Source organism: Phoenix dactylifera, chromosome 10 (assembly GCF_051530095.1).
Source record: "Phoenix dactylifera cultivar Ajwa chromosome 10, Ajwa_hap1_PhDact_Kaust_v1.1, whole genome shotgun sequence".
Classification (NCBI taxonomy): Eukaryota; Viridiplantae; Streptophyta; class Magnoliopsida; order Arecales; family Arecaceae; genus Phoenix; species Phoenix dactylifera.
In genome coordinates this window covers 25,542,171-25,555,507 of record NC_143199.1, presented here as the reverse complement: position 1 = coordinate 25,555,507, position 13,337 = coordinate 25,542,171, and the positions used below count along the sequence as shown (strand labels likewise).

The 13,337-nt window shown below is 44.1% G+C and overlaps 2 pseudogenes; both read left to right on the top strand.

Annotated features, from left to right (window-relative positions):
• The first annotated feature begins 274 nt into the window (after positions 1-274).
• LOC103715807 (phospholipase A1-Ibeta2, chloroplastic pseudogene) lies at positions 275-2,588 on the top strand (annotated as a pseudogene).
• A 7,219-nt stretch (positions 2,589-9,807) lies between these two features.
• Positions 9,808-12,124, top strand: LOC103715822 (phospholipase A(1) DAD1, chloroplastic pseudogene; annotated as a pseudogene).
• Positions 12,125-13,337: the final 1,213 nt, after the last annotated feature.

The following is a 13,337-nucleotide window of genomic DNA, read 5'->3' as shown; positions in this document are numbered from 1 at the left end:
TATATATATATATGTGTGTGTGTGTATATATATATATATATATATATATATATATATATATATATATATATATGTATGTATGTATATATAAGATCATTGAGTAGTTTCCAAAGATCAAAACATATTTACACGCATCCGTGTGGAAGTATCCAGCTGAAAGAAATTGTGTGAACAGGGCACTCAGGTCCATGCACGTAAATGTTTGACTTCTAACCAAGCCTAGTCTACCCAACTCTATATATAGCCATTTATATCCTGCGAGGACAATATCTTTCCGACTCCCCTCGTGCGAGCCTTCTTCCCCCCTCTCCACTACCAATTCCAACTTCCTAAACTCTCACCCACCTCTTTTGACGCGGCCCTCTCTCTCTCTCATGCATATCGGCTCCACTGTCGCCGCTCCTCGACCCGTCTGGCCTGTCCGAACCCTCCCCCACCTCGCCGATTCTCCCCTCAACCCCCTCGGATGCCGACGAGCCTACATCCAACCACTAAGAACCACCGCCACCGCCACCGCCACCGCCACCGTCACCACCTCCACCGAAACCCATCTCGCCAACCTCGAACGCCTCCTCCAGAAGCAGTCCCCTTCTCCTCCCCTCTTCGCTCCCAACCCCGGCAATGACCCTGACCCCCCTAATTCCACCTCCGGCGGCGGAGGCCCCCTCAGCGCCCTCAACCTGCCCTTCCTCTTCCCCTCGTCCCGCAGGCAGCCGGAGGAGATGTCCCCCCGGAGCCTCACTGGCCTCCACCGCCTCCTCTCCGACTCCCCGCGCCCCTCCCCCCGCGGCCCCATCGCCTCCCGCTGGCGCCACTACCACGGCGCCGCCGACTGGGCTGGCCTCCTCGACCCCCTCGACGAGAACCTCCGCCGCGAGCTCGTCCGTTACGGCGACCTCGTCCAGGCCACCTACCACGCCTTCCACTCCCGACCCGACGCCCCGGCCGACGCCCCCCGCTCCGTCGACCTCCCGGACCGCTCCTACCGCGTTACCCGTTCCCTCTTCGCTACCGCCTCCGTCGAGCTTCCCCGCTGGCTCGACCGCTTCGTCGCCCCGTGGATGACCCAGCGCTCTAGCTGGATTGGCTACGTCGCCGTCTGCGACAGCGACCGCGAAATCCACCGCATGGGCCGCCGCGACATCGTCATCTCCCTCCGCGGCACTGCCACCTGCCTCGAGTGGTTTGAAAATATCCGTGCCGGCCTTGTCCCAGTGGATGACGGCAAGGACAATGACGAAAAGAATGACAATTCGACATCGAGGTTGCCGCATGCACCGAAGGTGGAATCCGGCTTCTGGAGCCTGTACAAGACTGCTGGCGACCGCTTGCCGAGCCTATCGGCGGCGGTGGTGGAGGAGGTTCGCCGGCTCGTAAATCAGTACAAAGGGGAGGAATTAAGTATCACCGTGACGGGACACAGCCTCGGGGCAGCGCTGGCTGTGCTGGTGGCTGACGAGCTGAGTGCAAGCATACCGGACGCCCCACCGATCGCCGTGTTCTCATTCGGGGGGCCGCGGGTGGGGAACCGGGCGTTTGCCGACCGGGTGGAAGGTCGGGGAGTGAAGGTGCTGCGCATAGTGAATGCGCACGATGTGGTGACGAGGGTACCATTAGGTGTGGCGCCGCCGGAGGCGGCGGAGAGGCACCTTGGCGGCAATTGGTGGCCGGCAAAAGTTTTGGAGGGGATGGATGGTTACACCGACGTCGGGAGGGAGCTGAGGGTGGACAGCCGGGCGTCGCCGTACCTGCGGCCGGATGCCGACCCGGCGTGCTGCCATGACCTGGAGGCGTACCTCCACCTGGTGGACGGCTTCATGGGGACCAACTGCCCCTTCCGGTCCAATGCCAAGAGGAGTTTGGCCCGGTTGCTCAGCCAGCAAGGAGGCAATGTCAAGAAGCTCTACATGAGCAAGGCCCGGGAACTCCAGGTGGGCCAGCTCGATCCGTCCGCCGCCGCCGGCGGCGGCGGCGGCGCGTTTTCCACCGTCTCGGGCTGCCTCGCCAGCCCATCGTCATGAGTGGCGTCAAAGAAGCGCGTTATGTTTACGTGCATTAAAGATTAATGAAGTATGGATGGATCATTCAGTCAATTATTATTATATGCATGCCAAAGGTGGTGAACAAGAAATTGGTGAACAGAGGTGGATGGGTACGTATGTACATATGTAAGCAGTCATACCAAACTTGTATATCAAATTCTTTTAGTAGTCAATTGTAGATGTTTCAAACAACGTTAATTGACCGGTCTTACTGAGTATCATGTTGTTGGGAACTTATTTCATTTGGCGCTTCTGTGGTCATTATCAGGAATTAATGGAGAAGGGGCTGAAAGGAACAAATCCACTGAACTCACTTACAATGTTGAGTTTTGATTTTTAAACTTAAATTGAACCACTAATTACTATTCGGGTCGGGTCAGGCCCATCAAAAATTTTCTTCATCTAGTGGTTATTTAGATTATGTCAAAGTCAAGCATGATGTGGATCCAATAGCAGATGTCATGTAGTTTGGATCAAATAATTAGCTACATTTTTATTACATCTGAATATATATAAATTAACGATGAAAATTTAAAACTACTAACAATTTTCAAATTGAACTAAAAGAAGTCAACTTTAGCATGAGTTCCATTCAATTTTTCATATGTAAATAAAAAACAAACATCTTTAATATCCAAGTTTATAAGTTAGAATTTTAAAAATAAATAATTGATATACTTAGAAAAATTATGAATAACAATCCACTAAAAAAATAATGAATGCTTAGATATAAGTAAATGAGTGTGTTATGTCGCTGGAATGAATAAAAAGGATTAGCTTTGATGAAGGTCAACTGATGTGGAAAAGATATTTAAATAAGTGGAGAGAGATTTTATATGATTTAGAATTTTGTATTGCATTGGATTCGATCTGAGTCAAGTCAAAAATATTTTTGTTGATCCAAATTAAACTTGGGTGATATACGAATCGGATTAGGTTAGCGGGTTGAGTCAGAAAGGACAAAATCTAAATTTGAACTGGTTTCCAAAGTAGATCTAATTTTAATCCCTGATTCCTCTATGAATTTTTGAAAATTGATCAAGTTGAATCAGCTCAAGGTTGGTTTGGGTCATTGGTCGATCCGACTCATTTGTAGCCCTACTTCAATCTCTCAATTTGAATGCTTACAGTCTTGCACTGCTAGTATTTAGCCGGACGGTACTTATGGGATGGTTTAGACCACATTGACCATCAAGTCATCGGCCATTTTGTTGTTAGGTCAACCATACATATTTTTGTCCGACTCTTTTTAAGCCAGGACAAATGGCAATGCTAATTTCTTTACATGCTGCTGTGAATACACATTCCGCCGCTCTTAATTCCTTGGCTTGAGATCAGAGGGCCACAACTTCCAACTAGTTCTCAGAGTTCTCTGAAAAGATAATTTTTATAATAAATAATATTTTGAGGGACACGATGAAGACAGCATTATCTAGGTTCGTATCCTGGTCTCTTCCAAATGAACATGTATGGTTCAAAGCTCTTCCATCTTATCTCAAGGCTGGTAGTTATCTACCGTTGCAAACTAATTCAAAAAAGATTTCAGGGGTGTGCTTGCCATTGAAGTCTGGAAATTTTGGACTTATTATGGATGTCCTAAATCTTCTTGTTAGTTCTCATGCCTGGAATTAATCTTTGAGGTGCATCACAAAATTGGATTAGTGGAGAGATTGAGGGTTGGATCTTGCTTGCTGACTAAGTGATGGATAAATTTCTCTTATGCAACAAAGCTCGTCAGAGCATCCATATACACACACAAGGCCTTCGACATGCATCACTTATAGGCTTCTTGGAGGAAATAAACTGAATGGCAAGGGTGTACTGTCTAAAATTTGTACATTTTTAGTTATAATATATTTGTTGGAGCGATTTGTCTAGTCTCAGAATCAAACTTCATGCTAGATCTTTTTTTTTTCTTTTGTAAGCCGAATTTATTAAATCAATATAGTATAAATACATCAGCAAGAATCAGAAAAATAAAATATATAAAAATTAAGTGAGAATATATATAGTTTCCATTCCTTTTGATGTTGAATGGCGGACATTTAAATGAACGTAGACTCATGAATACATGGACGCATAAGGATAGACTCCCTCGAAATGACAGCCACATGATTCAAGTCCACTTTATAAGCTCAACCTTTGGGAATTCAAATATTATTGCTTCAACTCCATTATAGACTAACAATGTTTCCCTGTCACATTTAACTAGTAAACTTCCCTTCGACATCTAATGGTCTACTTACTTTACATGGTAATTAACAAACTTCCATTTTTTCTAGTCAACAAAGAATAATTGGAAGGAAAAATGAGCTTTCTTTTTATTTGGCTAATTTAATTCATTTGAAATGTCATTCAAAAATTCGGACCTTGTACTATGACTAGGATAAGATGTGGTCTAGGAGTAGAGACCAGCAAGTAATAACCCCGTCCTGACTCAGATTTAGCGTAACTAAACTTGACCCGGCAAGGTTAACAATTCAATCACTCAACCACTTCGTCAATCTCCTTTATTATTCATGACCACATAAAACTTAATTTTGGCTCTGATACCTTGAATAGGTCCTACTTCAAAGGTTTTAACCCCCGCTTTTTTAAGAGTAAAAGGTGTGAAACAGCGACGAGAAAATGGAGGGAAATAAGAAAATTCTAATTCAAAAACGAACCTCAGATGGACTGCCTTTTAAATGTGACCTGGTAGCGCTTGGGTTAAAGAAAATTTTGGCTTCGGCGAGTATTTCATCATGTATGATGTTAAAAGTTTTTCAACCAATGACCAAATCTTTGACCCATTTGAGGTGGAGAAACAAGCACAGGTATTTAAACTATACATACATGCATATACATATGTACATACATACATACCTATGTACACAAACACATATATACAGATATATATATAGTTTTGTGTAATTTAAATCATATGACTTTTTCTATTTAAGTATTTTAGAGATTGTAGATCATATTTAGCGGCTTAAATCATGAGTCTGCCTACCCTAACATTTTATCTTTGACAATTCAGGATCAAAATCATGAACTATATATACTATCGATAGTACCATCCCTTGCCATTTAAGACAGAGGGACTCTGATTCCACAAGTGTTGCGGTCAGTCTACTTAGGGAGAAGGCCACCGGCGTCTCATTGCCCTAGTAGTACGCCTAGCTAGAAGATGGTTATGGGTGGACTTGATCTTATGGTTGTGTCTCACCCGATCTTAAAGTCATCTCTCATAGAAGAACTCCAACGTTCGAATTCCGTAATTAGGAGGAAGTTGCGACAAGTCTGTTCCATTCCCTTGCAACACGGATAGATTAGTTCAACAAATCTATTAGTTTATGACTCACGTAATTGTTGCAATAAAGTACGAAGATATTCCATTAATTTAGGTTGCAACAAGGATGGATTACTTCAACAAATCTATTAGTTTCCGACTCACGTAATTATTGCAATAAAGTACCGAGATATTTCATTAATTTAGGTTGCCACACGGATGGATTAGTTCAACAAACCTATTAGTATCTGACTCAATCGTTGCAATAAAGTACTGGGATATTTTTTTAATTTAGGTTTGAAAGCCCCAACGGTTGACACTTGCCTGTCTTAGAATAAAATAAAATAAATAAAAATAAATAATTGACGATCGTGGACTAAAGCTAGGCTATTACTACAGGCTACCCTAATGGGTCATGATGACGTCAGGCCAAGATCGTCCAAGGTTCAGCCTGACCCAATATCATTATGTGGCAAGCTGACGCCCTGCACTTGGTCAAGAAGTAGTTGTGGGGTTTCAAGAGCAGGGTTACTCTTTGTGACACATTTGCGAGTGGGCTTGCTCTCGAGCTAAACCCTAGCCCCTTGCCTAGTTTTGTACACAACCAACCCATTCCATAGTCTGATCTACCTGACCTAGAAAATGACCAGTATTTCTTAGTGAGTGATGGATATAGATGTGTCTAGTGGGTGCAACTACTGACTCATACTTGCTCGGACTTATAAAGGGTCCATGCTACTTGACAAGTCTAACCTACCTAGTATGATCGAAACAATTCATCGATGTGCAAATTGCCCGGCAGCTAATCCTTCGGGGGAGTGCATATGGTGACCACTAGAACCAGGGGTGCTAATTGGCTGAATCGAGCTCAGGCTGCTGTCAGGGTCAAAACTTACAACCAAACCCGACCTACCCTAAACCAAGCTCGGGTTACGTCGATCGAGTCTAGTCAAGCTATTGGCATTTGTTATTACAGACTTTAGTCCTGGCGGGGTGCAATTCAGTCAGGTTAGTTGGAATGGCCACTTCTATCATTTTCATATGACCGACAAGGCTGCTCTCTTCCTTCATTCCTTTTCTTTAACACATATATTTCGATGTTTTTTTTTTTTGGTCCAAACAGCATTTTATTTCCAATAAATCAAGATTGAGTATATCCTGCCAAGTCAAGGGAAAATAAGCAATGCAACAAATGGGGAATACTTGCTAGACTCGTCCAGATAACGTCCCCAGAGTGATGAGCCACATATGAGGCAACCTAGTCCGCAGCTCTGTTCACCTCACGATACACATGATTAATTTGGACAGCTAGCATCTTCTGAACCATCCTGCAAGTATCTCGAATCAAAGGTTGACCGTCACCATATCTATCCACTTTCCGTAGTCAGTCAATCACTGTGGCAGAGTTTTCCTCAATGCACAATCTGTCGACCCCCAACACACATCTCGCATACCGGATGCCCTTCCAGGCAGCTCATAGCTCTGCTCCAACAATAGTCAATCCTGATATTCTCCGACCTCCAGCTGTAATCAATCTACCATACTGGTCCCTAATTTTGTTTATTTCATGGTAATCACGTAGGCGCCTGTTTACTTTGTAGAAAAAACTTCTGTGGAGAATTTGGGCCGGAACCCCTTTCAAAGGCGAATTGTAGATGGACGTTGAACGGCTCGAGAGAATGGAATTGAGCTGGGCTCAGCCCGAACTCGACATGGGCCTTTTGTTACATTTTACTGTACGTAAACCTCTCAGGATGAATGCCTCCTAAAATAATATCTATTCGTGAATCGTTGTTCAAACTGCATCTCAAGGCTGCAGAAGAGGCATTACTGTCTACAGCTAATCCTACGACTATAGTCTCTGGAATTAATGCAAAAGAGGTGCCAACATCTACTGATGTTGCCCTTGCAACCGGCTGCCAGCCTTAGTTGATGCCGTACCTGTGAGTATTAAGATCCTTGTCTTCTTCGTGAGAATAATATTCAAGTAAACGCCCTTGATGGTCCCATATACTGTTGCAAGCTATACACATTACTAGTCAAAAGGTTGGACCCAACTGTTGCATGCAAGACGGGAGCTAGGAGCCGACATCCTATTTCTCGAGAAAAACTTATCCATTGTAATTGATCGGGTCTAGGGTGCAAACAAGTATAGAGATGGACAATACCCATTATTACGGGATATACGTAGATTGGTGCGGAAGTTCACATTCTGTCAAATAACTCATGTGTATTGAAAGGCGAACAGAACAGCAGACTGAAATGCCTCTTATGTTATCCGGCATTCTAGAGAGGCCATCTGATCAGATCTAGCATGTATTCTATATCCTTTATTTTGTTTAGTTGCAGCAGATTATACTCATGTTGGAGTTATTTGGGTTCTGATAAAAAAAGAAAAAAACTATATTCCTATAGCATGCCACACGAGGAGATTGAAACGAAGTATGAAAGGTATAAATTATTAACCCATTGTGACATGTCGTTGCATTTTTAAGTAAGACACAGGTTTGTCATCCTCAGAGGATGGGACATCGCCTAGGCCGGGTACGGGCACAGTGATCTAAAAAATAGGACAAGATAAGAAGCACCAGTGGAAGCCAATTTCCTGAACCACACAATTTTGGGTCCGTACCTCCCACCTAATCTCTCTGCATCTGAACTTGTGGAGAGCCTCCGGCCGCTCCTTGGTCTCCTCTGCCGACCATTAACGTGTCAATATTCTAGAACGTCCAAACTGAAGCTCATGACGTAATATCGAGCCTGATCACTTATACATACATACGTACGTATCATGTACATATGAATATATATATATATACATATATATATATATATATATAGACATAAATATGCATAAGGCCATTATAAATAACAACACAAAATGGCCATTATGTACAAGTTATAAGCTATAATAGAAATACCTTAAAACTATTTTAGTTTTAGTAGCTTGGACTATGATACGATGTTTCTTTCTTTTTATAAAATGGTAATAATGTTGTTATTGAAAAAAACACTTGCTATAGATCAAAGTTAAGGTTGATAGGTCTAGCATATATATGGTAGCTTACCTTTCTTGAATGATAACCTCTAGAAAATATTTCAAGTTAATAGCAGCACAACAACAATAATAACAATAGCAATAATTTTACCTTAAGCAGCCTTGTATGAAAACAACCCCACACTTTTTTTAATTGAAAAGATGAATTCCTCCAAAATATCCAAAATAAGATGGTATAGTTCATGTAGACTACATGTGAAATTCTAAGGCAATTCAAATTTTTATTTGACCAATAAAATGAAAAAAAATGAATTCATGAAATGATAAATTTTCACTTTCATGCCTTTATTAGCTGGCCTTTGAAATGTGCAGTTTGACAATGAAATTATAATCATTTCACAAAATTCTTCAATCAAGCTTCAATCTTAGCAAATTCCATCATGCATTTCATCATCTACCTTCACTATCTAAGCCATTGCTATGATGATCTTGGCATAATACATTTCTTAGCCAACAACAATTCACCTTAGCAAATTCCATCCACTAGCATAATCTCTCTTATCAAATGACATTTTACCTTGATTTAGTAAATGAACGTAATTGGCTCTATAAGGCTTTAGCTTGTCTTGGATTCGAGGTTGTTCCTAAAAGATTTATTTTTCTTTATTTGGACAAGCAGTTGTTGTACATGTTGACTTCTATCGAAACATTCATAGGATTTCGCTAATGCCCCTTTCCTGGCATTGATAGGTTTTTAGAAAAAAGAAAATAAATGAGATATTGACTATTTGGTTTGAACGTGTAAGATTTGTTTAGTCATAAGCAAGATATCAATTCTATAAACAAATATTCTTATGACCCAACCACGTCTTTATAGTTTTTTGCATATAACTTCTAATAACTATTAATCGCTACTACCCTTCTCATGAGTAAAGTTTAAATCAATATACAATTCATAATATAAATATATTAACATGGAGAAGTATTTTTCTGAAAACATTTTTATTATGCAAAACAAATTCCCATGTCCCCATATGCTATTTCATGCATATTTTACCATCTTAGAGAAAACTCCTAATAAACAATATATAATGCAAGGAACCACCCATGCTTAGCTTGTAGCAATATTGAACTCCTTATTTATAACATTTGAAACTGACTCCACATAATCCTCCTTAAAATTGGATGGCTTTCATTTAAAAAAAAAAAAAGCTCACATGATGCCACATTATGTAGTATACTAATAGCAAACAAATCTCTTAGGTTTTAGTAAAATAATTATTTCACATTAAAATATCCTTAACCTCAATTTGTATTTCAGCAGGTGCGTAGAAAGCACTTAATTTTCATACTAATTGACTTCTAAAACGTTCCTTAGTCGAAGGTGCCTTCTTCTTTTTAAATTTTAAAAATAACATAACTTTATCCAAAAAACGAAACAACATTTATATATCGATCGGGTTCAAGCAGGGAACTTTTTTTTGGTCCTAGCCTAGTCTTTGAGTGCAACTTTAAGCAAAATAATAAGAGTTAATGACCCTCCCCAACTAATGACTCACGAGTAGATAGGCAAACTGGAATTACGTACGCGTGCCGCGAGAGAATCTAGGAAACAGAGAGCAGGTATCAATCTGCCAACTGTCTATGCATATCAAATAGGACATAATTTAGTTCCATGAATTAGTTTTCCCAGGAGCTCGGGCTAGATGGTTGACAGAGCTTGCGCCACATCAGCTGGTTTGCCAACAATAACCCTGCTTGTACTACGATGTGATCTAGCGAGACAGAGTCATATTCAAATCCAATAATTAAGTCGTAACAAAACGGGTCTACCTTCATTGACGATCCATGGTCCCTCTTTGACATGCATCTTGTGGTCAGGAGCTCATAGCTTGGAACTCACCGACTAAACCACGTCTCCTTATGCATTCAATTGGTCTATTTCCACATTTCCGACCCCAACCAGAAACATTTATACTAAAACGATCTTGTGGTCGAGGAACTGGTTGCCGTGTAATATAATACTCGGCTAGTCACCTCATCTCCCAGTGGCCCCATGCATGAAAGCCTCACGTTCTTTGACGCAGAGCTAATGATTGGAGCGCCGTTTTGACTCTCTCCCTCTCCATCTCCTATCTCTCTGACTGAGAGCGTGGCCTCGGGCGCGCACGCCACGTGTCCTTCCCCGTCTCAAAAGTCCATCTTACTCTCGGTTTCCATGCCTCCCCAGCAACCCTCGTCCTTCTCGACGCGTATCCAAAAAATCCGTCACCTTTTCTCTCCCTGGCCCACTATACCGACCTCCGTCCCATCTCCCTCTCTCTCTCTCTCTCTCTCGTCTATAAATCTCATGAATGGCCACGGCCTTTGGAGCCCGCACCACCGACAAGTTTAGCAGCAGCACCAGAAGCCGCTGAATACTATACAACAGGGCGTTCTGCTGCTGCTGTCTGAAATCTAACCGTTTATAATAAAAAACGAAACAAAATGAGAGTTGCCATTGGTGCCACTCGTCATGGCTCTCTGCCGACAGCCCGGCGGCGCCGCTCCCTGATCACCGCCTGCTCCACCTCTTCTGAATCTTCGAAACGGTGTCCGTCTACTGTCAGGATCGGCAGACAGTGGATGGAGTACCAGGGTGCCAACAACTGGGACGGCCTCCTCGACCCGCTCGATGACACGCTCCGCTCCGAGATCGTCCGCTATGGCGAGTTTGTCCAGGCTGCCTACACCTGCTTCGACTTCGATCCCTCCTCCCCCTCCTACGCTACCTGCCGCTTCCCCAGGCACTCATTCCTCCGCCGCTCCGGTCTCCCCTGCACCGGCTACCGCGTCACCCGCAATCTCCACGCCACCTCCGGCATTCGGCTCCCCCGCTGGGCCCGCGCTGCTTCGACCTGGCTCTCCCGCCGCTCCAGCTGGATCGGCTACGTCGCCGTCTGCCAGGACGAGGACGAGATCGCTCGCCTCGGTCGGCGCGACATTGTCGTCGCCTTCCGCGGCACCGCAACCTGCCTCGAGTGGCTCGAGAACCTCCGGGCCACTCTCACCCACCTCCCTTGCCCCTTCCCACCCTCAGCCTCCCAGCCGGAGCCAATGGTACAGCGTGGGTTCTGGAGCCTCTTCACCTCCCCCGGCTCTATCCGCCGGTGCCTCCGGGACGAGGTGCGCGATGAGATCGCCCGGCTCCTCGACGCCTACGGAGGCAAAGGCCAGCCCCTCAGCCTGACAGTCACCGGTCACAGCCTCGGCGCCGCGCTCGCAGTCCTCACCGCTTACGACATCACGACGACGTTCCAAGACGCGCCGATGGTCACTGTGGTTTCGTTCGGGGGACCGCGCGTCGGCAACGCCAGCTTCTGCCGCCGGCTGGAAGAACGAGGGGGCAAGGTGCTGAGGATCGTGAACACGCAAGACATCATAACCAAGGTCCCCGGGTTCGTCATCGACGACAACAATGTGAAGGAGGAGGACAGCAGCGAAGGCGTGATACCGAGCTGGCTGCTGTCAAAGACAGGGTGGGTCTACGCCGACATCGGCCGCGAGCTCCGTGTCGACGGTCGGCGGACGGCCAATGTGGTGGCCTGCCACGACCTCAGCGTCTACCTCAACCTTGTGAACCAGCTCAGTGCCAAGTGCCCCTTCCGGTCATTAGCCACGCAAGCGATGGCCGGTCAGCGATGACTCCGTTCATCTTTTTTCCGGGACAGTCTCATTTTGTTTCAAGTACAGCACCAATGTGTTCCCTTTTCCCATTGTTCTTGTACGTATGGAAGAATCGAAAGCGAAATAAAAGAGATGGTTCTTAGAGGAAGAAAGGAAAAAGAGCACGGAAAATGGAAAAGGGCTTCCTTGTCTCGTTATGGTGGGGTAGGTGGGTGTGGCCTAGCTTTAACGACCCCATGGGATATTTCAAAGTATGAGACTTTGGCCTTCGTAAAGTAAGAGCTCTGAAAGGTTTATGAACAAAGGGTTTGACTTCAGACGAGAAGGTTCGAGCTTTCTTCTTGTTCTCATTGTAGCCGTTTGTAGCCGAAAGTGGTGCGAGGGTGCATGGTGATCCTGAGTGAGGCATTTAATGGAATGGAGTTTGATAGGGATGAGTGGTCGGAGACTGTTATCATGCAAGCCGCAATCTCAGCGGCCAAACACCTTAGCTTTCGGCTTCACTGGTCAGACTTCACGGTCGCGTCTTTAAGTGAGCTTATCAGGTTTTTACCATGTGTAATTCGTTGATATATACCAACAATTACCCTATACTGGCGTACAGGCTTTGGACTCCACGAGTGCATGGTGCTACTACACACGCATTGGCAGCTGCACGATGCATCACAAGATGCGTGAAATGTAAAGATATATCAAAACTGCAAGTCCATGATACATACCTCATTGTGTTGAGTGATTGAATTGTACCACAAATATATATAGAACATTGCTCCTTTTCTGAACGTACTCTCATCTGTGCAAGATTTTATACTGTGAAAATATATCTGCCCAAAGAGGTAACGAAAGGGATGGACACTGCCAAATGGCCGGCGAGTTTAATATTAACTACGTACTAATTACGTTTCACAATCCAATGCAACCTCATGAATGGACATGTACGTATCTCATCAACTCTCTTCTTTCTTTTCTTCAATCGCTTGTGCTCCTTGCTATTTCGATGCTGGTGAGGTTGTTTCTTCTTGTTTTTTGGCTAGCACTACCATTCGTACTTAGGTTGAAATCTTGCTTCTCATAGATCTTTGGCCTTGCTGGCTCTCCTCATTTTTCTCCCAGGTCCCCCGTAGCTTGGTGTGCTAAGAGTCAACTTTGATGAATCTGTTAGCAATTACAGACATTTAGATTTTTTTTTTCTTTCTTGAATAGAAATTCATCCAATTCTAGATAGGGATTTTGGTGGAACCCAACCTGGGCTATTAGATCATATATGCTCTTATAGCCTCTCTTTTCCAAGTGATTTTCCCTTGAATGAACCACTTGAGTTCAGAAAACTAAAATCAAGAAACTTCACACGCTCAGG